This window comes from Rhinolophus sinicus, linkage group LG15 (assembly GCF_036562045.2).
Source record: "Rhinolophus sinicus isolate RSC01 linkage group LG15, ASM3656204v1, whole genome shotgun sequence".
Lineage (NCBI taxonomy): Eukaryota > Metazoa > Chordata > Mammalia > Chiroptera > Rhinolophidae > Rhinolophus > Rhinolophus sinicus.
Genome location: NC_133764.1, coordinates 27,149,892 through 27,175,941, shown reverse-complemented (window position 1 = coordinate 27,175,941; position 26,050 = coordinate 27,149,892). Strand labels below are relative to the sequence as shown.

The window sequence follows — 26,050 nt, the reverse complement described above, 5'->3', positions numbered from 1 at the left end:
CTCCCATAACTTTCATGCCTCTTCAATATTCTGTTTTTCTTACCTCACTGCCCCTCTTTCTGTTCTTTTCATTCTCCTGTGGGTGTCTTTTTACACTTCTATGGGTAGTTTATCCTTCAGCATATCATCAATCAACATATTTAGGTAGAGAACTCCAAACCTTCCCTAGTCCAGATTGTACACCCTCTCCCAAATTCCATATTTCCAGTTGCCTCTGGGACCCCTCCACTTAGTTTTACCACTCCTGTCTGGAACTGAACATATTAAAAACTAGGATTTCTCCCAAAATTTGCACGCTGTCCCACTTTGCCTGGACGACCATCTTGTCTGTCCCCCTGGTTTTCCGACCTTAGAATTATTTTAAAATTTAAATCAATTACTTAAAAAAACAAAACAAAACCCTGGAATCTTTGTAATGGCACAAAAATCAAAAGATACAAAAGGATATACAATGAAATGTAAGTCTTCCTTCCACCTGGTCCCCTAGGCACTCAGTTATCAGCCCAGTTGGAAAGCACTTTGAGTCATTTTGATTCCTTATTATATTGGCTATATCTCAAGTCCTTCCCGTTTGTGAGATGTGTGTGCCCTTTCCTCTCCAGGCCCTTGTGACCTTATATCTGATTGACTTTATATATATATGTATGTGTATATTTTATATTCATATATAAAATCTCTCCTATGGCCTTCCGGCCTCGAGTTTTCATCACGTCGCTTCCTGGATGAAGAACCTACAGGGGTGAGGGGCCGGGGTTGGGGGTGATGGAGAAGAGGATCCAAAGGGGACTTAGGTAGGGGGTTCGGAGTGGCCGACTGCTGGGAAGCTCTGCCAGGATTCCTATTTCTATCTTTCCCACCGCGGGCCCCCTTCTAGTCGCCTTGTCCAAATGTCTCTCATTTCCAAGAGCCAAGACAGAGACAGCGAGATACAGAGACAGAGACGCCGAGGCACCAGCATCCCTCTCCCCTCCTGTCCCGCCCCACCGCTCTGACGGACACCCTCCATTAGCCAATGGAGCTCACGATGTGCCCCGGAAAGACCAATGAGAGACAGAGGAGGGCAGAAGATTCCCCGCCTCCACTTCTAGGCTTGGTTGAGCCGTGCAGGTAGGTCCGGGGCCGGGGGAGCAGCCGTTGGCACTGGTGCCGCGGGGGTAGGGGGCACGAGTCGTTAGGGGTGATGGTGGGAAAGGGGAGGTGGCCCTATCCGAGGGAGTTTGAGGGGGTGGCCCAGGCGGGAGGCGGGGGGCCGGCGGGCCCGGCGAGCGGGCGCCGCCGAGGGCCCTGGAAGCGGCTGGACTTGGGGGAGCGGGGACGCGTGTGTGAGGCACAGGGACCCCCGCCCCGCGCCCACTCGCAGGCCTGGGCCGCGGGCTGCCGGCCGACGGGCTGGGGGCCTGGTGCCCTGGGGCGGGCCGGGGCCGGGCCTGGGGCCGGGGGCGCCGAGCAGAGCCCGGGGCGCCAGGCCGAGCCGAGGTGGGACGGACCGACGCGGAGAGGAAGGGAAGCTGCATCCCGCGGGCCGCCCCTCCTGAAGCGAGCCGGGGCAACGGCCGCAGGCGCCCCTGCCCGGAGCCCACTTCCCCATTCGCCCCCTCCCTGACAATGGGGATGGGACAGAAGGAGTCGCCCCACTGCGGGAAGCTGGCGGGGGGTGTAGGTTTGGGACTAGGGTCCAAGGTGGGGGGAGGGGGGAGAACTCGGGCTCTCCCCTTTCTCTTCCCATGTCTTTTGCGGTGGGGATCATGGAGGGGTCTATTAAACCCTCCTGAGACTTGGGTCAAGAGTCAAACTCCCCTTCCCCCCCCAAAAAAAAAATCCGATGAGCGGTAAGAAAAGTGATGCCAAGTCTTCGAAGCCCAAGTGACAAACGCATAGCAAGAACAAATCTACTCCAGAGGTTTTTATTTAAATTTTTTTTTCAAAATGAGGGTATTGTAGTTTTTGATTTTTTGAAATTTATTTTACAGAGGTGGGTGCTGTTATTCTTGTCCCTATTCGGGCAAGCCTCCATTTTAAGCGAAGCAGTAACTGGTTAAGCTGGAATTTTCATTCAGGCCTAGGACTTGAACAAGGATCCTAGGAGAGGTCATTTAATCCATCCTCCTGCCTCCAGGCAAACTTGCTTCCCTCCTTCCTCAAAATTAAGTTGTTTGGTCTGCTTTTAACGATCTCTAGGAAAGAAGGCTCTTTTATTTGCTTGTAGCACTTCAGTCAAGAATGGATTTTATTTTTTATGTACATGGGTCCTGAAACTTAGTAAAATGTAGGACAGTGAGAATGATCAGAGAGGTTTTTATTAAATAAAATTACATGTGACAAGGGTCTTTTTTAGATGGTCAGTTAAATCACTTTTCAGTAGTGTTTATGAAGTACCCTGAAGAATCATTTTTCTACCTGGGACTTTGGTTTTCTAACTATTTGATAAGCAATTTTATATTATATAAAACATGTATTACACAGTTAATTCACTTTTTATGTAAACTATATTTCTACATGTATATGGATATACACATACATATATTTGCCTCTTTCCAAAGGGGACTGTGTTTTGTACATCTTTTTAGGATGGTGAAGCAAATAGTACGTCAAATCTCTGTCCAGATGCTTAAACTATTTGCTTATTCTTGATTATTTTTTAGTCTAAATGAAAGTCCTCTCTTTCAGATACCTTCTTGAAACAAAAAAATTTCCTACCTGCTCATACTCGGTGACTGAGGGATTACTAAGACTCCCTGCTTGCTCATTTCTGAGAATTGTCTGAACTATTCCTGACACTATGAATGCTATGTGGATGCCTCCTAAGGTAAGATGTGTTATTATTATTATTTTTTTAATTAAAGGCCTCATTTTATTTTTCCTTAGAACTGAGAATATTCTTCTCGAATTTGCAATTCTTCAACCTGTTACCTGACCCTCCTTTCCCCTCAAAAACCACTCTTATGTTTGCTTCCTAGGACTTACTGGTTGCTCTTTACTTTGTTTTGCTACTGTTCTTAATTGTTGGTGTTAAAATATGAATGAAGGTCTCAAGTTAACTTTCATTATAATGATGTGTTAATTTTTTAACTTTAAATTATGACAACCCACATAGCTGTAAAATTATCCTCCTATCTCAGTAGGATGGATTGGCAGTTCAGGCATCCAGGTCCACTTTCAAACAGGTAGTCATAGGTAGTAGGGTGTGTCCCACTCTTGCAAATCTGTAGCTGATTCATGTATTACAAGTGATGTGTCATTAACCATTTGTTTACTCTGAAACTTCATATAGAATTTTCTGAGACCTGTTGGTTTGCGTGTACAACTCTACTGGCGAGTCCTGCTGCTTCCTAATCCTTTGCATAGGAATTAACACTCTTTTTCTCCGCGGGTAGCACTTTGTGCCAAGTTTCATTTCACAGGATAAAACTCTGTTGGGCAATGTGGGCTGATGATCTTTAGATGAAAAAGCTCTTATTGATGTGGTTCTCAAGTCCCTTCACTCCTTCCAATTTCTTGTACATAGATGGCCAAAGGACACTTCATTAGGACTAAGCAAAGGGCAAAGCTTAAGACATTTGTAGGGAGGAAAATGAGAGGAAGGATGGACAGAGAAAGATAAGGAGTGATGGAAGCCCTCACCAGTTTCGCAGGTGGCTCAGGTTGCCTTCCTTTGGAGCTAGATATTAGTGTATTTAAGATCGTTGTGTGGTAATCTGCCCTGTGGAATTCCAATTTAATGCAACGAATAAATCAGAATAATGTAACCTAAATATTTGGACTGTTGGAAATCTTTAGGTAAATGTAGACTGAGTTCTCTTCATTTATGTTCCAGCTGTTGTTGCTTATATTAGTGTAAAAGAAGTCAAAGTGACAGTTTACTAGCCATTCTCCGTGTAAAGTTGGAGGGGTAGTATGGGGAACCCACCCAGAAGTCCTGAACCCTTAGGAATTGGAAAACCTTATATAAGAGTGTTTCTCTTTGGTACCAAGTGTTTAGCGCCAGGATCTGGTGACCTCTGTTATCTTTAGGAAGCAGGCAAGGGGATATCGGCGGGTACTAGGTCCCTAGAAACCCAAGGAAATTAGGATCCGTATATTGAATTTTATTTTATCATTACCTTGGTTTTAACTAATGTGTTAGGTACATAGAGCCTCCTTCTTAAGATATATATGATGTTTAAGATTTTACCATTAAATCTCTGAACTTGGGGTGTTATGTGGTTGACTATTGAACAACCCCAGGGGTTAGGGGTGCCGACCCCCCTACACACAGTCGAAAATAATGAATAACTTTTGACTCCCCCAAAACTTAACTTCTAATAGCTTACTGTTGACCGGAAGCTCAACCAATAACGTAAACAGTTGGTTATCACATATTTTGTATGTCGTATGTATTATATACTGTATTCTTAGAATAAAGTAAGCTAGAGAAGAAAATTTATTAAGAAAATCTTAAGGAAAAGAAATGCATTTACTGTATTGAAAAACATCCGCACAGTTCAGACTCATTGTTCAAAGGTCGACTGTAGTTCCACAATCACCCCTGAAGTTGTACCAAAGACCTCTGGCATGGCAGGAGTACAGAGCTCTCTACTATATGAGTTACCACCTGTTAACTACTTAAGAATGTAGTTATGTGGCTGCCTTAATTTTATGTTTCCTACCAGTTCTTTGATCAGTGGAAGATCTCTTCTGAATCTGAGCGGATTTTTTATTTGCTAACATTTTCCTCCTCCTTTTACTACTTAGAAAAACTTAGTTATAGTGTTTGATTAGGACAGGGGGGAAAAAGGAACTTTTTTCAGGAGAAGAGGATAACATTGCATTTGCAGGATGGGAAATAAAAAGGGAGAGAGAGAGAACTTTATTCTCTTTTTCAGTTGTAAATATCCTTAAAATGTTTCTGAGATGTAATTTCAGGTTACAGCTATTCATTTTTAAGTAAAAAGAAATGACAGCCTAATTAAAGTGTATACTTTGGAGCCAAAGTGTTCATTTTTTGTAGTTCTTACACTTTGTTTCTGATTATCTCATTTCAGAATGAACTCCAGTTCTGTCAGGCATTACATGAATGTCAGGCCTGAATATGTACTTGTTTCCATGCTTATAGAAAACAGTGCCAATACTCACCCTTTTCATAAACCAAAGTACCAGAGGAAACCTAAGTAACAAAGAAAAAGTAACTCCAAACAGAAACTCCTCAGTTGAAAGCACACTTGTTAATTAGAAGTTACCATGGAAATTATTTACCCCTTTTTTTCTATATCCGGGGTCTACAGCTTTTTTCTTGCTAGCCATGACTAAGCAATGCCAATGATGTTTGCTGTTTTTAGGTCCAGTTGTCAGAGTTAGGGGATGGGTGAGATGGGAGAGGAACAGGGAGAAGGAGAACTTGGGTAAGCTGGAGAAAAGAGCAAAGTGAAGAAGAAGAGGCAGAGAGAAAAGAAAGATGGTCTTTGGTGTATGATGTGCCACCATTAGTTGTGTCAGATAGCTTTTAGGGGCTGCTGGTTGTCCTATGTGCTAGACTGAACTATGGTGAAAGCAAATAAAAAGTATTCTTGACAAACAAAAGGACAGAATTAAAACAATTCAATATGATTAGGAAAGATCTCAAAGATACACAATTAAGTGATAAAAGCAAGATGCAGAACAGTGTGTATGGTATGATACTCTTTGTGTTTTTTGCAAAAGAAATGGAGAAAAGAAAATTTGTGTTGGCTTGTATATACATTAAAAAAAAATAAAAAGCTAGAAGAATAAACAAGAAAATGGTGACATTGGTTGTCTGTTAAGTCTAAGGAACTGAGCAGATAGAGGATACTGTGGGAAGGAGACAGCTTACTGTATTATAATTTTTTATACTTTCTGATATTTGTATCAAAAATCAAAAAATTCAAGTTAAAAAAAAACACTTGAAAAACAGTATTTCAATCCTTACATCTTTTCTTCTACTGTGTCTGGAAGTCAGAAACAGTGAGGGGCCCAACTGAGAGAGCAGATAGCCCCTGAACGACGGTTGAAGGGATACACACGCAACGGGTACTGTAACCTAGAACACGTTATCCTGGCATCTTGACAAATTTTGAATTTATAGATGTGTATTTCTATTACTGAATCGGGAAATCAGGCATTAAAAATTTTCACTTGCTCTTCAAGTTTTAGTATAAAAAGATTTTTATTGTTTATTCCTTCTGGTTGGCAATTAGATACACTATCGCATTCTTGGTTGTGTAATTTTGGGCAATTTCTTAATCTGTCAGATTCTGGGTCCTTCTTTGTACTGGAAATAATATTAACATTTATTTCAGAGAATTGGTGTATATTTGTAAAAAACCTCAAGTTTGACTCAGTGAACTACGACTGTTCTTATAATTACTATTGATAATAGTTCTTTATAGCCTAGTGATAAGAGTAGGACTCCGGCTAATGTTGGGCAAGTTCTTTAACCTCTTAGAACTCTGGTGTTCTCATTTGTAGAAAGGGTATAATTAGAATACCTAGAACCTGGGATGGACTTTGTAAGGGCTAAATGAGTTTATTGGTACCAAGTGCCTAGAATGACACTTGGTATGTGCTCACTAAACATGAGCTGCTCATTTTCTTCATGACACCTGTCTGTTAGGGCTGCCATAACAGTGTCACAAACTCAGTGGCTGAAAACAACAGAAATCGATGGTCTCAGTTCTGCTGGCGGAAGTCTGAGGGCAGGAGCATGCTCCCTCGGAAGGTGCTAGGCCAGGATCTGGTCCAGGCCTCTCTTCTAGCTTCTGGTAGTTCCTTGGCTTGTGGCAGCATAACTCCTTTGTACATAGAGTTCTCCCTGTATGTGTGTTTTGTGTTAAAAAATTCTCCTTTTTAAAAGGACAACAGCCATGTTAGATTGGGGCACACCCTTATGACCTCATTTTAACTTGATTACCTCTGTAAAGACCCTATCTCCAACTAAGGTTACATTCTGAGGGACTGGGGATTAGGAGTCCAAAAATACTATTTTTTGGGGGGCGGGAGCAGTGTACAGTTCAACCCATAACAACACTGTGTCATTTCATTAAGGGTGGCAGGCCTTCAACACCGATATACAGGAAATGAACATTTTGGTACAAATTGGTAATGTAATTTAAAGAAGTAGATTATTTCTTAGGCTTCTCATTTATCTTTGATATGTATAGAATTTTGTTATCATTGAAACTTTAGATTTATATAAAAGTGAATCTTTAGAAGGTAAGGTTATTCTTTTTTTTGGTATCAGTAATATTCTGATTTGAAAAATTAGGATCAAGATTACAGTCTTGCTCTCCGTGTCTCATCATTTGTAGAAATTGATGGAAATTTGGGATTTCCTTAATCTGTAAGAATTCGGCCCAGATATCTGTCTCTAGGGGTTTGGGAGGTAAGGATACCCAGTAATGTGGAATTTACACCCCCTTCCCTGTGTGAATAAAGAGATGTTTTATATTCAGTCAGATGCCATATTTGAAAAAGCTGTTAGGTTGGTGCAAAAGTAATTGCAGTTTTTGCAATTATTTCTAACCGTTTAAACTGCAATTCTGCACCAGCCTACTAATAGCATGGTTATTCTCCAGCCTTTGCCTTCAAACTGTCATTTTTGAGGCAGACAGTATGGGTCACCTGAGAAATAGTAAGACCATGAGGAAGTCCCTCCTCTGGCCTGACTAATTTGGCCAGCCCTTGGCTTGTATCCGCGCCCCCCCCCCCCCCCCCCCCCCCGTCCCGGGCTTCTGGGTAAAGTTCAGACTTAGAGCATAGGTCCCTGATGATGCGGCTGCTGCTGGCCTTTCTGTTTTGTTTTTATACTTTACCTTTCACCATTGGCCTGTGTGCACCTCTGTTTCATGGTTTCCTCTGTTTCAAAGGCTTCTCTGCCTCCTTAAAGCACCCTGAGCAAAATTTTGCCTTTTAATAATAATACAAAATTATTGAAGATCCTCACGATGCCCATCAGTTACCGTGTTGTGTCTTTGGAGACCATGAACTGCACTGTATTGGTGGACTAGTATGTACTCTTGAGCTATTCTTTACATTCTTTTGTATGTTATTATTTATTTGCACCATCTCCTACCTTAGTATCTACTGTTCTTGTTACTGTCCTTGTTCCAGCCTCCAGCACCCCTTCCCTCTAATTTAATGCTTGTATAAATTATTTGCTAAGGAAGAGGAAATAGATCTTTACTGATAGCGGGAGGAACTTTTCTATGGATAAAATACATGACGAATGACAGTTTTTAGGCAGCCAGATGCAAAATGATGTGGTTTTGCCATGTGCATTTCATGGAGAGGAAGGGTCCATTGCTTTCATCAGATTTTTACAATGATCTGGGGCTGCTCTTGATAGAAAGGCATGTTATAAAGTTGCTTTGTAAGTTGCATCAGAGTCTAGTTCCCAGATTCCTTCTATCCCCCTATGCTGAAGTGAAGGAGTTCATAGTACGGAGTATTGTTGGGGCTGTGGGAGGAGGGACCACTGGACTAGTCCTGGGAGAGCTGACAGGCTGAGGCAGAGTAACAGTGGCAGGGGCTGGAGTGAGGAAATGAAGTTAGGTAGTGGACAGGAGAGCAGCTGTGGGGATTGGCCTTGCAGAAGTAATTGAACGTCTCTGTACCTCAGTTACCTCATCTGAAAAATGAGAAAAAATAATAAAAGAATACAAATAATAACACCTACCTCACAGGACGGTTGTGAGGAGGAAATGAGTTAATACACAAGAAGCGCATGGAAGAGCGCCCGGCACATAGTAAATTACAAGTGGTGTGTGTGCTGCCTCTGTCATCATCGTTATCCCCGGCTGCTCTTTCCTAGAGTTCTTTGTAAACTTTTTTCCTCTTTCGTGTCAGTGTTTGCCTTACTTTGGCTCTCTCTCCTCTCACCCTCTGCGGTTCCTGGGGAATATCTTAGTTGAGTTTGTGTCTCATTCGCCATCCATTTAATACTGATGGTTTGCAAATGTGTTTTTTCTAGCTCTAAGTGGTCTTCTGATCTCCAGTCCCACACACAGAGCTGCCTCCTGGACATTTGCACTTGGATGTCCCTTGTTCATTTCAAACTGACCTCCTCGTCTACTTCCCCAAGTCCATCCTCTTCCTATCTTCATCTCCCATGAGTGATACCATCACCCACCCAGTCACTAAATTCCCTCTTGTTGCATATTAGTCACCAGGTTCTTGAGATCCTAGCTCGTAATGTTTCCCTGGTCACTCCCACTTCTCCCTTCTGAGATCATACCTTCGTCACCCTTTGTTTGCCTGCATGACCTTCAGTCACCTTTTGATCATCGTCTTTGACTGCCTTCCAAGTTGCTGTCAAAGTGATCCTTATAAAATGCAGATTTCATCATATGATTATGTGCCTCCTCCCCAATGGCTAATGTGGCTCAAGGTAACGGTCAAATTTTTTTGCTAAGCACCCAGGGCCTTGGCGATCTGGCTTCTGCCAGATTATCTCTGCTCCTGCCTGAGCACCTCTATACTCAACGGTGCTGACCTGCTTGCGGTTCCTTCTGTGCACCTGTTGCTCCTCTGCCTCTGGGCCTTCACACTTGCAGTTGCCTGTTTAAAATGGCCTCCACCCTGTTCTAGAAACTAACAGTGATGTTGATAACAGTAACCACAACAGTAGCTGACACTGAGAGCTTCGTATGTACCCACGCATGGCCTTTGAGTGTGGATGTATACGTAGCACTTCTATACAGCGATTGCAGGTTTTCTTCTCTCACCCAGTTCATCTCAGGTCTTTGAGAGTAGGAGCTGTCTCATCTTGTATCATCACTGCTTGCCGTGTGATGGCACTGAGTAAATGTGCATTTAATGGATGGTCTGAGGGCTGCATTGCCTGACCTGGGAAGTGCATCTGAGGAGGGTACTGGTGGAAAAGCTACACTAGTCCCATCCACGTTCAAATCCTGGCCTTCCCCTTGGGAACTCTAGGATCCGATCTTCAATGTGAGCAGTTTTGTAGCTTTGGAATAAGGATTACAAAGAGGTGGGGGTTTTTTTTGTTTGTTTTGTTTTTTAATCTTTCCATTGAATGATGAAGGATACAGGTGTTTTTGTTTTCTTATTGAGAGCCAGTTTGCTGACAACCCAGTGTCATCGGGTAACTAGAATGTTTTCACATTATTAGAATGAAGTATAGGAAAATAAATATTATTTAGGTGTGGTGATAGTTTTAGAGATTAGTTCTTATTCATTAGCGATCACGTGTTCCCTCTCTCCTTCTCCATCACGGCTCTGTTAAGTATGAGTTTAGACACAACATTTTATCTTTTGTCACTGCATGTAAATTGTGTTTGTAGCAAACAGCCCAGAAAATGGACAAGCTTGTAATTGTAGCCGGTTTATTTTTATATAGGTCTTGATCGTGGTAGTCATTTTTTGGCCAGCAGGGGGAGCTGAAGTCACTGATATGTGACTCTAGCTCTGATTTTCAAAAAGTTTGTTAGAGCTAGAAGAAAAGCCTTACTGACAAAGAACATGATCGAGTTCACAAAGAAGAAATACAAATGGCCAGGAGGCATAGAAGAAACATTTTTATTCTGATAAGTAACCAAAGGAATGCAGATTAAAATAATATGCTATTTTTTAACCTATCAGATGGCAGTTTAAGTTTGTTGTCAATGGTGGTGAGGGGGCAGCCTCCAAAACCGCTAGTGGAACTGTGCATTGGGCTCAGTTTTTCTGAACGATATTTTGGCAACACATCTAAAGATGTCCTTAACTCAGTAGTTCCACTTGCAGGAATTTATTTTAAGGGGGAAAAACAGACATACATAGAAAGATTTGTAAACAAAGATATTCATTGAAACATTATTCATACTAGTGAGAATTGAAAATAAACTTCAATGAGCAGTAAGATTAATGGGTAAATTATGGCATATTTAAAGGTGGATGATTACACAGCCATAAAACAATATTTTTGAAGAATTTTTAATGTCTTAGAATGTTGAGTATATGATAAATGAAAAATTCAGGATACATAGCTGTATAAGGAGGATTCTAAATTTATAAAAACTAAAGAGTATATATCACACACATGTACATAGTACATAGAAAAAAGAATGAAAGAAACTATACCAACAAGCGACACTGAGTCTATTAGAGAGGGAGGCTATCAGCCGATTGTTTGGTCTCAGTCCGCACCAAGGGATGTCTGGAAGTGAGCCATTGTTATCTTATAAGATGTTAATCTCAGAAATTTAAGGCCTCAACTCAGACATTGCTTCTATCCTTTAGGACCCCAGAGTGGACTTAATATACATAAATTTATGCACTTCTTGAGTAGTCTTAACCTTAAATACCTCTTGGTGATACATTCTACAAGTTTCTTTTTAATCTGTTGTAGAAAAAAAGACTCAACCTTTTCAAGTTTAAAAGCTTAACATCTGAGACTTGGTGAATAAGTTAGTTTTTACCATATTGATACATTTTCTGATTTTGATCATAGTGCCCCTTGGCTTCCGTGGTTCTCAACTGAAAATGATTGATTTTAAAATGTAGGCTCTAATGAAGCCTCCTTCAGCCTCCAGTCCTTCCATCTACACTTCTCTGGATCTTTGTCAGCATTGCTTTGCCTTTCTGGACTTATTGTAACCAATCAGAACTGCATTTCAGATATAGCTAAATTATGATTTGTTAGGATGGGAAAATGTTCTGTTTACAGTCTTTTCCTTGTGGGCAACAGAATTTGCAACCCCTTCATCCCCCTTTTTTTTGCATATAACATCACACCGTCTTTAGGAAACATTCTATAATTATTCAAAAATTCCTTTTTGACTAGAAACTGTGAATTCTTTAGGTACAACTAGATTTTTTTTCCTGTAAATGCCTTACTTTTGATTTGTCCGTGCTATAATCAACACCTGTCATTTTCCTGACTGCAGTATTTTAGCCTCTTCTACCTCAGTGGGTCTTAGAGGTAACTCAGGGTAAGAATCACCTTTTTAGTGAGATCTGGTGGTTAGAAAGCTTGACCTAATGTTGAGGTGAAATGTGCCTCTGCAGTTTTCACTTTGGGCCTTATTTGTCTGTACAGGAACTGCCTAGTGCAACTCTAGTTCCTCTTTTGCTGGACAGCCCTTCAGATATTTAGACAACTTTCGTGCTTGCCAAAGGATTTGATTCTAAGCTGAAAATAAACCCTAGTGTTTGCAAATGTTTCTCATTTGATACACTTAAAAATCCTTCCCATCTCTTAGTTCCCTTATTTTTTCAACTCAGTGTAGTATTGTATTATCAGGAAGCTTGTCATTCCATTTGAAAAATGGAGAATTTTCTGTATATTTTTCATACAATTTATTAAAATGTTAAATACAGCATTTACAAAACATTACCTAGATCAATTTTCTGCTTATATTTCTTAATTTGGGGAAGTGCCTCCACTTCCACCCATAATTTTCGCTGTCTAAATCATGCCCCATCTATGGTAAGCATTCTCAATTTTGTGATTGCACTCAGGTTTTTTTTTTTTTTAAATAACCTTTTATTTAGAATCTTATCAAGACTTTTATAGAAGCCCACATACATTATATACTTTTATAAAAGCCCACACACTTTCTCCTTTTGAGAATTTGAGTAGACTGTTGTGTGATTTCCTCCTTTATTCTTTTAAAGTAATTTATTTTATTTATTTATTTTTTAATTGGGGAATATTGGGGTGAACAGTGTGTTTCTCCATGGTCATCAGCTCCAAGTCGTTGTCCTTCAATCTAGTTGTGGAGGGCGCAGCTCAGCTCAGCTCCAAGTCCAGTCGCCGTTTTCAATCTTAGTTGCAGGGGGCGCAGTCCCATGTGGGAATTGAACCGGCAAGGCACCCTTGTTAAGAGCTCATGGCTCTAACCAACTGAGCCATTCTGCCGCCCCATGATTTCCTCTTTTAGAAGCCACGTTGTCTTTTCCTCAGAAGGTTGTTCATGCTGATATTTCTTCTGATCCCATCCTCTATGAGAGATTTGCCAGTTTGGCTGATTTGAAGCTTGCAGCTAGAGCCCTTCTCTTGACTACATGGGACTTATATTGATGGCATATTTTCGTTCATTTTATTCAGCAAATATTTATTGAGTGCCTAAGTATGCCAGGAGTTAAGCAAGGGGCTGGGTAAATGTTGAAGGGCACAGATCCAGATTCTGTCTTGGGTTTATAGGAGGTCACTCCCCTCACATGACTGTCAGCCAGGAGGTTCTTCCCTGCAGTTTTATAATTTTGTATTTAAATTCTTTTAAAATGCATAGAATACTTTGGGACTCCATGACTAACATCTGATACATTGGTTTGGAAGCATCTTGGTTGTTTAATGATGAATTTGATTCACTATCAGTGATTTGTATGCTTTAAAGAATAATTTAGAAATAGGTTTTTCTTCCTTATGTCTTCCTCAATAAATATTGAAACAAATTAAAGTTAGGCCTATCAGCTGACTTGCTTTTATCACTGTTTATGGCCTGTCCCTCAAACGACCCATCCCATCGTTATTTGGCACCTGGCTTTTTATATACCTAGTATTTAAGCCATCGCTTTGTGGCTTTGCATTTCCTTGCCAGGTTTTCATTGTTTTGCCTACATAGGTCTTCTTAGTGCTCCTGGTTAGCTACAATTTATGGTCTTTTAGTACTTTTCCTCATTTTTGTTAAAGTCTATTTTGAGAAAAGTTGTTTTCCTCCTCCTCTCCTGATCCCCCATTTGTCTCCCTCACCCCCACATGACTTAGCAATTCAAAAATTATGGTGGAGCACCTGACTTTTTTGATCTCTTGCATTCAGTAAAGTATTTTAAAGTCCATCTCTAGGATTTGTATTACACATTTGCTTTTTAAACATAATTTTATCTAAAGGCTAGATTTTCTTTTCTAAAATTGGGTGGTAATATACATTTTTAGTTTTTCCTGACTTACAGAATGTTGGTTATGTATTTTTTTATGTCTTATTACTAGTGGGTCATACATGTCATTTTTTTGTTATAATTTAGAACGAACTTCTGTTATATGTGTATGTCTTAGTAGGGTCTAATATTTTTTTGAGAAAGCATTTATTGTATTATTTAAAATTTTACATCAATTCCCTCCCAGAGAAGTTTTATGTTGTTAAACATTTAGATTGTTGAGCACTGCGTTATTATTATTGTTGTAGTTTTCAGGTTTCTGAATCAATGAGCTTTAGAGTTGAAAAGAAACCTTGATTTAAGTTAGTCAAGCTCTCTTATGTTTTACATGAAGAAACTGAGAACAGTGAAGTCATTTCCCCAAAGTCACATAGCTACTTAGTGGGAGTCAGTAGAGCTAGAACTTGAATGCCAGTCCAGCATTAATTGTGTCAGTCTAGTGATTATTGGGGAATAGACTTAGCTGCTAATCACGTTTATGTTGGACCATATGCAAACAACAAGTGTTGACTTATGGGGGTAAAAAATAAAATGAACAATCTGGTTTGGAAATGAGTTGACTCATATTTTTTCCTGTTCAGCACCTACTCTTCCTCTTAGATCCTATGTTTGTGGATCGGGGCATCTTCTTTGCACTCCAGATAGCGCCGGGATGACAACACCAAATTTTTTCTCTTTGAACTACCCTATTATAGAAGGCTTGCCAAGCATGTGTTATAATATTCTTCAGGCAAAGTATAATGTTACTGCTTTTGTTGAAGCTTTTAAAATAATAATACATTCCAATCCTATCTCACTGAAGATAACCCTTCTTCCAGTAATAGGATTTTGTGTTCCTTAAACTCTTTACTTACTTACTGATGTCCTAGTTTGTAGTATTATTCCCATAGATGACTGTACGGATGACATCTTGGGTCTTCCTCATTTAATTCTCACATAGAGTAATTTAGAGTAACTTGAATTTGATGGGAACCTGATTTTTTTCTTATATACACTGCTGGCAATGAGTTTGCAGATGTAACATAAAGGCAGATTAGTGCTCTGAGGTAATCTCTCAAGGGGAAATAAGTGGCAGAGTTATAGCTTGCCTTCTGATACTTTCACAAGTGGTTCAACTTTATTTTGGGGGGGTCAAAGTGAAACTGTTTAGAAACTGAGTGTTATTTTGGCTTCGTCGTTTTTTTTTTTATAGCTTTATTGAGATACACTTTATGTATCGTAAAATTTACTAAAATACACAAATTTTGTTTAGTATATTCAGAGTTGTACATTAATCACCACAATCTAATTTTGGAACATTTCAAGACCCAAAAAGAAACCCTGTATCTATTAGTAGTCACTCTCTATTCCCTTTGTCCCAGCCCCTGGCAATCACTAACCTACTTTCTGTCTCCATGGTTTGCCTATGCAGGATATTTCATATCAATGAAATCATATAATATGTGTTCTTTTGTGACAGGCTTCTTTCACTGAGCATGTTTTCAAAGTTCATCTATGTTGTAGCATATATCAGTACTTCAGTCCTTTTTATGCCAACTAATATTCCATTGCATGGCTATGCCCCATTTTTGCTTATCCATTAATCAGTTAATGAACAGTTGGGTTGTTGCCATCTTTTGGCTATTATGAGTAATGCAGCTATGAACATTCTTGTACAAGTTTTTGTTTGGGTACCTTTTTTCAGTTCTCTTGGGTATATAACAGGAGTAGAATCACTAGGTTATATGATAACTGTTTAACTTTTGGAGAAACCACCAAACTGTTTTCTAAAGCAGCTATGCCATTTTACATTCCCATCCGCAATGTATGAGGGGTCTTATTTCTCCACATTTTTGCTAATAGTTATAATTGTCCGTTATTTTGATTATAGCCATGCTAGTGTGAGTGTTAAGTGGTATCTCATTGTGGTTTTGAATTCATTTTCCTGATGACTAATGATGAGATTTTTTTCATGTGCTTATTAGCCATTTGTATATCTTCTTTTGTAGAAATCTCTAATTCTGCCCAATCCTTTGCTTAACTGGATTGTATTTTTATTGCTTAGTTGTAGGAGTTCTTTAGATATTCTGGATACAAGTCCCTCATCACATGATTTTGTAGTATTCTGCCCCATTTTATCGGTTGTGTTTTCACTTTCTTGATGGGGTCCTTTAATGCACAAAACTTTATAACTTTGATGATGTCCAATCTATGTATTTTTTGTTATTTGTTCTCTTGGTGCCATAGCTAAAAACCATTGCCTAACATAAGATAATGAAGATTTACTCTTGTTCTCTTCTAGGAATTTTATGGTTTTACCTCATATATTTAGGCCTGTGATCCATTTTGAATTAATTTTTGTGTATGGTGTGAGATAGGGATCCATCTTCATTCTGTTGTATGTCAATATCCAGTTGTCCCAGCACTGTTTGCTGAAAAGACTATTCCTCCACCTACACCCCCCTCCCCCAATTGCATCGTTCTGGCCTTGCCCCCAGGGTAATAGCAAATATTTGAGAATGAAAGGGCGATACAGAGTTAAATACAATTGGATTGGGTCACAAATTTTCCTTTTCTACACCTTTTGCCTATCTTGAGACATTCAGGGTAGAGGTTCCAAGTCAAGCATTTTAGATCCTTGCCTCCTACTTAGTTCCTTAATCTCTTCTCTTAGTTTTATTTTGGAGTACTTGGTTTGTTACCTCATGTTGGTTATGCTGTAAATAACACCTAATTTTAGCATTCTTGGGGTGGTTGTTTAGGAAAGCTTCACCAAAGGGCCAGAAGAGAGTGGACTTGGAAGCATAAAGCAGTAAAATTTTGCTGATTGTTCTCTTATTTCTTAGCTTTGAATTTTTAACCACTTAAAATATCAGTAAATAGGGATTTTTCTTGACTACCGCATAGCTTATCATGGTGACTCATTTTTTTTTCCTCCAGAGGTACTACAGTGTTTAGCATCCAGTAGGCATTCAATAAATTAAATGTTTATGAATGAATGGGAATTAATGATAGAATTTTAAGGGGATCTCCAGCTTTACTGAAAATCATTCAAGGCAAGAATGCAAAATATTACTGTTGTATTGTTATAAAAATGTAATCCACTGGCCTATTACCAGCAAGATCACATTTTGATACTGCCCCCATAGATACGCTAGAAAGTGTGAGTAGTTTTTCTCTTTCCCTACACAGGGGGAATTTTTTTTTCTTCTTTATACCCAGAAGATGTAGTTTCATTTAGCTCTTTTATTATTTTTTTGTTCTGCTAGTTGAAGTTAGTTCATTTGGGACAAACTTTGTTAGTTGAATTTCTCTCTAAATTTGATTGTGAGCATTAATTTGAAATCTGGTTGAAAATACCAAATACTGTATTCTATTTTTTTTTTTTTTTTTAAGATTTTATTGGGGAAGGGGGACAGGACTTTATTGGGGAACAGTGTGTACTTCCAGGCCTTTTTTCCAAGTCAAGTTGTTGTCCTTTCAGTCTTAGTTGTGGAGGGCACAGCTCAGCTCCAGGTCCAGCTGCCGTTTTCTAGTTGCAGGGGGCTCTGCCCACCATCCTTTGCGGGAGTCGAGGAATCGAACTGGCAACCTTGTGGTTGAGAGCCCATGCTCCAACCAACTGAGCCATCCAGGAGCTCAGCGGCAGCTCAGCTCAAGGTGCCGTGTTCAATCTTAGTTGCAGGGGGCACAGCCCACCATCTCTTGCGGGACTCGAGGAATTGAACTGGCAACCTTGTGGTTGAGAGCCCACTGGCCCATGTGGGAATTGAACCAGCAGCCTTCGGAGTTAGGAGCACGGAGCTCCAACCGCCTGAGCCACCGGGCCGGCCCCCTGTATTCTATTTTTCTCAGTCTAATTCAGAGGTGAAAAAAGATTGCTGTTAAGAAAATTATATATGATTTAGTAAATGAGTGACAGAGATAAGACGGACTTTAGCATTTCCTGAATTCTAGTTACGTATTTAGTACCTTATGGTCTCATTTATAGTGCTGTACCCATGACAATTTTTACATTAGATTTTTTTCAGGTTTCATTATCTGTATAAAGGGACTATGTTTAGGTTTTTGTATTTTTTGTTTGTTTGTTTTTTGGCATGCTTATTTAGCTATAAATGTTCTAAAGTAGTGCTTCTCCAACTTTTCCTTTAAAGTACTGTCAGCGTCTGGGATTATCCAGAGCAGCTTGTCACAAAAAGGACATTTCTCTGAAGACTCCTCCTCTCTCTTGAAAAACTAAAAGTTTTGCATTTTGCTCCGTAGTATTTTTGTGTTTATTTTAACAAAAGTGTGTCTGATTTTACTGTCATCTTTAAATTGACACTTCAGTAAGGTCGGTACTGTTTATTGAGTGGCTTCAGTTACTCCCTAGCCCATAGCTGTATGCTCCAGAGTGTACACGAGAACCCAGTTCAAGAATCCAGGAATTAGTGGATTAAAAAGTAATGTTCCTTTCCAAGAATGGAGTGTCTCTCTATTGGAAGGAACAGGTGTGCTTGCTCCAAAATTTCTAGGTTTGCTTTGCCCTCAGAGCAAGAATTTAGAAGTTGCATCTTCACTTTTGACTCAGAAACTGACTTAAAAAAATTTTTTTAAATGCCTTTTGCCTTATGCACCTGTTGCCTCTTTTTCTCTTTGAACTTTTTTTTGCCCTCTGACTCTATCAGGCCTTCCACAGCTTAGCTGCTCATAGCTCCCTTGAGGTTCTTCTGCATGTTTACCTTTACATTTCATTTGGGAAAGAAACCCGGTAGTTTCTTGGTAAATTTTGGGCAAATTGTGACATTCAAGTTTATTATCTGATACAGTGTTTAGGTCCTGGGCAAACTGCTTCATTTGACATTGCCTCACCTGCAAAATCAGTCTACTAGAGCCCTCCTTTTGTTATGTTTGGTCAGTTAACTTTTTTGGTTTATTCTAATTATTTGGGAATTTTACAATGTTCTATACTGAAGTTCAAAGCATTAGAATTAATTAAAGTCCACATAAATAATCAATTTAGTTCTTTCACTCCTTGAGAAACTATTAAAATATTCATAGAAATTCCTGGTGGAAATGCATGCATTAGAAGTCAGTACTTGTGTAGCTACTTTGAAGTCTAGGACTGCAGAGGATAAAACCATCAATCTTGGATGTTAGATCTTAATTTAGCTGATAGCCTGAGAGCACCTGACTTGTTTCGTTAAGTGGTTTAGTTGTATTCAGTTGAATTTTAGTACTATCTTCTGAATTATCCCCACATAAATTATTTCTAGATTTAGGAGTGCTTTCAGGGTTAACCTGTAACTTTAGTTATTGTTTTCACAACTAACAAGAGTTACATCATGAGGTTGCCTAAGATTAGTTTTTCTTAATGAGTTATGGGATTACTTCTATGGAGAGATGGTAAAATAATATCTTTATATAAATTCTGAAGTCTATCTCTAGTACAAGGATGAAAATCATCTAGATAAGTGGGTTTGAAACTAAGGAATGTCATGCATTCTTATAATACTTTGCCATTTACAAGTTTTTCAAATTACTTAAATTGTTTAATCTTAATGAGTTTGTTGCTATTGCACTGAGTACATAAGAATAATGATATTTTGAATCAGTTGAGACCTCCATTTAGTGAAAAAAATCTTGATTTCTGAGTTTTATAGTCATTGTAATTAGTGTGAGCGTTTTCTTTTACTTATATTTGGCTAAATCTTGATACTTGTGAAACTGAAATAGGTAGTATTGTTTGGGTTTCATACCTTTATCGTGTTTGCACTTATTTACTAAGTGCGTAGCATGTTTTTGTTGGGAGGGTATAACTCTAGAAGGCCAGTGATGCAGTAGGAAAAGTGAAAATTGGAGACTGGACACCCTGATCCCAGCATGTCCTTCAACTTTGAGGCTTTGAGCAGTTTTCTAACTGCTCTCTCTTGGCCTCGTTTCCCACTAATAAAATTTGGAGCTTGAACTAGTTGGCCTTTCATATTTCTTCTATATCCAAAATTCTTTGATTTAAATTTCTTAACTTTGATTCAGTTTATTGTGGCTTTCTACTTAATATTTAGTTGGTTAGACATTAACATGAGAGTGTGTATCAATTTCAGTTTAAAGATGTTTCTTTCATGGTATAATTTTAATATTGTCTTAGATTGATGTGTTCATTTCTGTGATATCTAGAACACGGTATTGAGCTTAATAGGTGCTCACTAAATTTTTTTAGAATAAATGTATTTTAACTTTTTTTAATGTGGCTTTAGATTTATGATTGTAAATAATCCTTTTCAGAATTAAAATGTTTTTAGGGAACTCAAAGTATTTTTATATATAGTGTTATCTGAGTTTATGAATGAAAACATTGTTTGCCAGAGTCTGTAGATTGGGATTTTAAGTTTATATTAAGAGAAATGTGCTGACCTTTATTTATCTCATATTTTAATCTTTTAGTGAACGTTGGAAAATAACTTCATTTATTGATAATAATGATAATGATAGTAGTTAAACTTATGAGTGTGAAGTAGGCACTATTATTATCTCCTTTTTACAGAGCAGGCAGAAACTGAGGCTTACAGGCTTACAGTAGGTTAAGTACTTTGACCAAAGTAACTCGGCTGGTAAGTGATGGAGGCAGAATAAAATCTAAGGCTATCCCTGGATCCCATACTCTTACAAGGTGTGATCAAACAATACGGTGAATGTTTAAATAAAAATAAAAATTTATTACAGTAAAAGACACATTGCCATTAATCTCCCTCAAAATACTCCTCCTCGCTTAGAACACACTTATCCCATTGTTCTTGCCACTTTCTGAAGCAGTTCTCGAAGTCCTCTTTCGTGAGTGTCTTTAGTTGCGCTGTTGTGGCTGCCTCAATGTCCTGAATCATTTTGACTTTGGAGAAGAGCCAGAAGTCACACGGTGCCAGATCTAGTTAATAAGGTGGATGAGGACACACCGTCATGTTTTTATTTGACAGAAATTGCTGTACCAGAAGCGATGTGTGACTCGGAGCCTTTCTGTTGTAATCACATTAATACAGTGAATACTGTTGCCAAGAGCCGTCCAATGGAAAGGCAGAGATCTTCAATACAGGAAGCAGCGCATAAAATAAGTGTATGACAAGTTTCAATTTGTTTGGTGCAGTCAGTCAGGTGTGAGCTACGGTTGAGAGGAGGTGTGTTTTAAAGTGTGCTGTAAATCATCCTCCATTATGACTGCTCCATGTCACACATCACTTCTGGTATATGGCAGTTTGTCAAATAAAAACATTACGGTGTGTCCTCATCCACCTTATTCACTGGATCTGGCACCGTGCAACTTCTGGCTCTTCCCAAAGTCAAAATGGCCATGAAAGGTAACATGTTGAATCGATTCAGGACATTGAGACAGCCACGACAGGGCAACTAAAGACACTTATGAAAGAGGACTTCCAGAACTGCTTTGGAACAAGGTAAGAATGATCGGATAAGTGTGTTTGAAGAAAGGGGGAGTATTTTGAGGGGGACTAATGGCAATGTGTCTTTTATTGTAATAATTTTTTTTAAAGTCACTGTATTTTTTGATCACACCTTTGTAATTACCACACTATACCTTTTTTCATTTATTTAGCAAATACTTATGAAGTGCCTCCGTTTGCAAGGCTATGGGTTAGGTCCCCGGGATGCAGTGGTAAATAATGAAAACTGGGTCTCTTTCCTTTTGAAACTGAATTGTTTAAGCTTTGGGACTTTCTCCTGAGTTAATATAATTGCTTTTTAAAAAAAGTGTAAAACAAAATAATCCCTTGTCCTTGTGAGATTAGTTTGTACATGTGAAGTACATATGACAGAACATTCTGCTTAGGAGTTTCTGGCTTGTTAGAAGGTATATGGTGGGGAAGTTAGTGCCTTTTTGGAATGTTTATTGTACAGACGAGAGTAATAAATCTGAAATTGGGATAGCCTTAGTTCCTGCCTTTAAGAACTTTCAGGCTGGTTTCAGGTGAGAATGATATATATGAAAACAACCTCAGAGGAATTACACAGGGCATTTAACCAAGAGCAGAGTAATAGAGTGCCAATTACCTATGTTGTTAAGTGATAATGGTGGTGTGGTAGAATATATCTTGAAGGAAAAATTAGTTGGAGGTGGATTGGGGGAAAGGAATGAACAAGGAATGATGATGAGGAGGGATGGTCCTCTTTTTCCAGCAGAAAGAACACATAAAGACAAGGATGGGTACAGAGTTGTGTACAGGAAGGAAGGGCCTTTCTGAGGAATAAATAATAAGGTGATATAAAAGAAATGTTTGTTACATTGTTCTTGTGTTGCTGGAAGTCCAGAAGTCTTACAGATGTCGGGATTGATTGATATAATGGCTTAATGCTGTCACTAAGGACCAAAGTTCTTGCCAACTCTTCATTCTGCTCCCTTTTGATGGTGGTGGTATCTTCAGGCTTGCTGTAAGGTGACAGTAGTAGTTTGAAGTATCCTGTTTAGCACTGTCTGAGGAAGAGGGAATGTTTCTTCCTCATCTCATATTTAGGATTGAAGAGGCTTTTCTCACAATCCTCTTTTGGAGGGCTTCCAGTGGGTTTCCACTCATGTCTCATTGGCTGGGATTAGGTTCCATGCACATTCACAACCAATCGTTGGCAAAGAGAATGGGTTAAAATTAATCCATTAGGATAGAGTGGATATTGGCAATGATGATTCCAAGAATGATTTGAAAAGTTGAGCAGTATGTGTCTATGTTTTTAATCAGTCTTGATTAAAAACTATGTTTCTGGAGAAATTTTAAGAAACTGTATTTCTCTCCCTAAAATTTTGTGTTTGTAGTGGCTCACCTTTGAATGTCCTTATTTGTAAAAATTGGTGCCTAAGCAGAATCTGATTTGAGATAAGAGTGTAAAATAGGTTGACTGATTTAAGTGCCATAAATACTGTGAATTCCTGATTCTTGGTCTAAGCAATGAGAGAAAGGGAAAGTTGGAATTTATTTTCCCCCAAAATGCATGTGTTGAAATGAGCGTTTATACCTTTTTCCTAATCATTGAAAAAATGTATTTCATAACCGTGGCTATTTGGGGGGCCTAGTTAAAATCTGGCAGTTGAGTTTTAAGAGTTGAAGCAGTAGTAGGATTAATTATTTTGTGGTGGGTATCTTTGGACATAACATTTAAGTATACACTGCAAAGGGCTTTGCCTTATTTGGTGGTTTTCATTCTGCTCATTTAGATTTCAGAATCCTCAGATTAGGGCTCTAGTTCGCCATCTATTGGTCCTGGAATTGTGTGTTTAACACAGTTCTGCTATACTTTGTGAAATTACTGTTAATATTTATGTGGAGATATGTGGGTACATTTTTTAAATCAACTAAATTTTCTTCCCTGGGATTATAAATTCAAAAGCCAAGACCAGGATCCATTTTGGATGTGTATACAAGCATGTATCCATATATTAATTTATTCTTTGTGTAATTTGACCCTGTGACTTCCTTAGCTGCTTGCTTTTGATATTTGAGAACCATGACTGTGCTTGAGAGTGACTTTAAGAGTACAAATGGTAACTCATGAAAATATAGGTGCAGATACTGTAGGAGCTGGTGAGCTCGTGTAAGTTTGTAGAAGGACTAAAACGATGTTTTTTTGACTAGCAGAAGTGAGGCATACCACCGGATATTGGTTCTGGTAAGCCACAAAACAGTATTGAACATTTCTCATTTTCATTTTTGGTAGTAAACCATACTCTTCTCATCTGCTGAATTTGATGACTGAATTGTTGGAAACATTTTTGTCTTCATTTAAAATAATATTTTGATGAATCCCAGAGTTCTTTTTTGACATCTCAAAGCATTTAGTTCATCTTTTGGCAACTTTTTTTTTTTTTAAGTTTTAATGGATGGTGGAATTACAATTCATGCATTTATGTAAATGTGACACTGCATTATTTGCTGAATTTTTAAAATCTAGAAAAGGTTCCATTATTTTTAAGGCCTTGTTTTGGGAAAGCAAAGAAATACGGTATATACTGACAGATGGGTCATGAGAAATTATAGTGCCAGTACTTTAAACCAACTCTGGTAGTAAAGTGGGATGTTTGCTTTTTGTTTTGAGGTTTGGATTTCTGTGTTCTTTGTTAAACTTTCAGCATGGCAGTGAACTTCCTTTTGGTGGCGACAGGAAGCATAAATACTCATTGTGTAATGCCATTTGCCTGTTTTGGCGGATCTGCCAAGCCATGACACCCAAAACAAGGCGCGTACTTCTTAACGAAAACTACAGTTCCCAGCGGGCCCGGCGCTGGTGGGCCATCACTTCCCCTCTCGTTTCCTGCCTCCCCTTGTTGGGCTGGCCCGCCGCGGGCCGTGGCCTGCGCCTGCGCAATGACGACGTGCGGGTGTTGTTTTTTTTTTTGTTTTTCTTTTCTTTTTTTTTTTTTTTACCCTGGCGGCTGCGGAGCGCGGCGCTGGGGATAGTACCCAGGCGTGCTGCAGTGTACTGAGGCAGGCTGCTAGGACAAAGGGCGGCAGGGAGCGCTTCACTGGTCAGGGAGCTTCCTACCCGATTCAGCACACGTTTACCCTGGAATAGTGGGCACCGTAAACAGGCATTAGCCTGTTTACTACACAGTGCAAACAATTCCTCGTTCACGTCCTCTCGCTCCACCCCGCTAGCCCGCCTTGCCCCTCATAGCCGGCGCGCGGCCCCGCCAACCCCGGCGAGGAGGGAATGTGACGGCGTCAGTGCCTCAGGTTAGCCTCACCTCGGCCAGAGCAAGGGCCTACCCCGCCTGCCGCAGTGCCGCGTGCCGACGCCGCACTTCTGGGAGCAGCTGGGGCCCGCCACCGCGGCCTCCGCAGATGGAGGTGCAGAAACTGTGGCGGCGGCGAGGAGCCATGACTGAGGCGGCGGCGGCGGCCGCGCCTCCTGGCGGCCCGCGGGGGTGGCGCGGCGGGCGCCCCCTGGCGGCGCGCCGGGGCGGAGCGGCCCTTAGCCGCCGCAGCCGCAGCCGGCGGAGGCGCTGCTGTCCCTCCTCCCCGTGTCCCCGGCGCTCGCCCGCTCGCTCGCTCGCTCCATTCTCCCTCCGCTTCAGATTAAAGGGGGGGAGGGAAAAGGAGCTCGGCCGCCATTTTCCCAGTGCCGCCGCCACCGCCGCCACCGCTCGCCGAACCGGCGGGACAACCGAGCGCCGTAGCGAAGCCGACTCGTCTCGCCGCGGCGGTGCGGGGGGCGGCCGGAGCGCGCTCTCCGGCCAGGAAGAGACGTACGGGGGTGGCGGTCGGGGTGCGGGCTCGGGCTGCAGACGGCGGCGCTTGTTTGTGCGGGGCGGGGGGGCGGCTTCACCCTCTGCCCCCGCCCGTCCGTCCTCCCGGCCGGGCTGCGGTCCCCGGCCGTGCCCAGGCCCCGTCGGAGCCGAGGAAGGCCGGAGAAAGGGCCCGAAAGAGAAGAAAAAGCGGCCGCTCCCCGCCGCCGCCTTCCCCTCCCCCTCCGCCTCGCCCCCCCGCCCGGAAAGTCAGGGCGGCTCCGGGCGCCGGGGGGGAGGAGAGCGGCGGGCCCGGGCCGGAGCCGCCGCCGCGCGCCCCCGCCCGCCGCCGCCGGCCCTCGGCGCCCAGGCCGGGGGCTGTTTGCAAACTGCGCCCATTTTGTGGGGCTGAATCCGCCCGGGCTACGCTCCTCCATCACGTGGTAGGTGCTTCTGCTGCTCCTCTCCTCCACCTCCTCCCGCTGCCCTTTCTCCTTCTCCTCGCTCTCCCTGTGGCTCCCATTTCTCCCTCTCTTTGTTAGTTGTAACTAGAAAGGCAGGGCAGGGCAGGAAAAAATCCCCGGAACTTTAAATGGCCTCTTCGGGCTTCCCCGCTGCGGGTCCGGGGCTGGGAGTCGCCCCAAGGGCGGGGGTGTGCGGGGGCCCTTCCCCACCAGCTGCCGCCTCGTTCGCCAGCTTTTCCTTTGGCGTTCTATTTAAAAATGAGGCCTTAAGAAAACGATTTATTCCCGTTAAAAAAATCCCAAAACAAACTCTGGCTCTCGCCTTGAACTTCTCTTGACTGTAAAAGGCCTTTCTGTGTTCGAAACATCTTGTGCGTTCCACGGTGTGTATCTCAACTCTGTTTAGTGAAATGATTATTTGTTTCATTTATTTATTATTTTTGTTGCCTGTAAATTGAGGTCACTTAGGTTTTCAGATCTAGTCTTCCTCAGGCGGACGTGTTTTTTTTTTTTTTTTTTTTTTAAACTAAAGAGGAAG

General features: G+C 40.8%; 1 protein-coding gene across 4 annotated transcripts in view; it reads left to right on the top strand.

Moving 5' to 3' along the window:
• Nucleotides 1–1,023: 1,023 nt before the first annotated feature.
• KANSL1 (KAT8 regulatory NSL complex subunit 1) overlaps nt 1,024–26,050 on the top strand; it is a 158,342-nt gene continuing 133,315 nt past the window's right edge. The window contains exons 1-2 of one of the 4 annotated variants that reach the window (XM_074320695.1): nt 1,024–1,107; nt 2,668–2,806. The gene's annotated coding sequence lies outside the window, so the exon portion shown is untranslated. Of the gene's footprint in view, nt 1,108–2,667; nt 2,807–21,162; nt 21,276–25,352; nt 25,492–26,050 lie in introns of those variants that run through there. The other 3 variants (XM_074320696.1, XM_074320694.1, XM_019732940.2) reach the window with 3 other exon arrangements.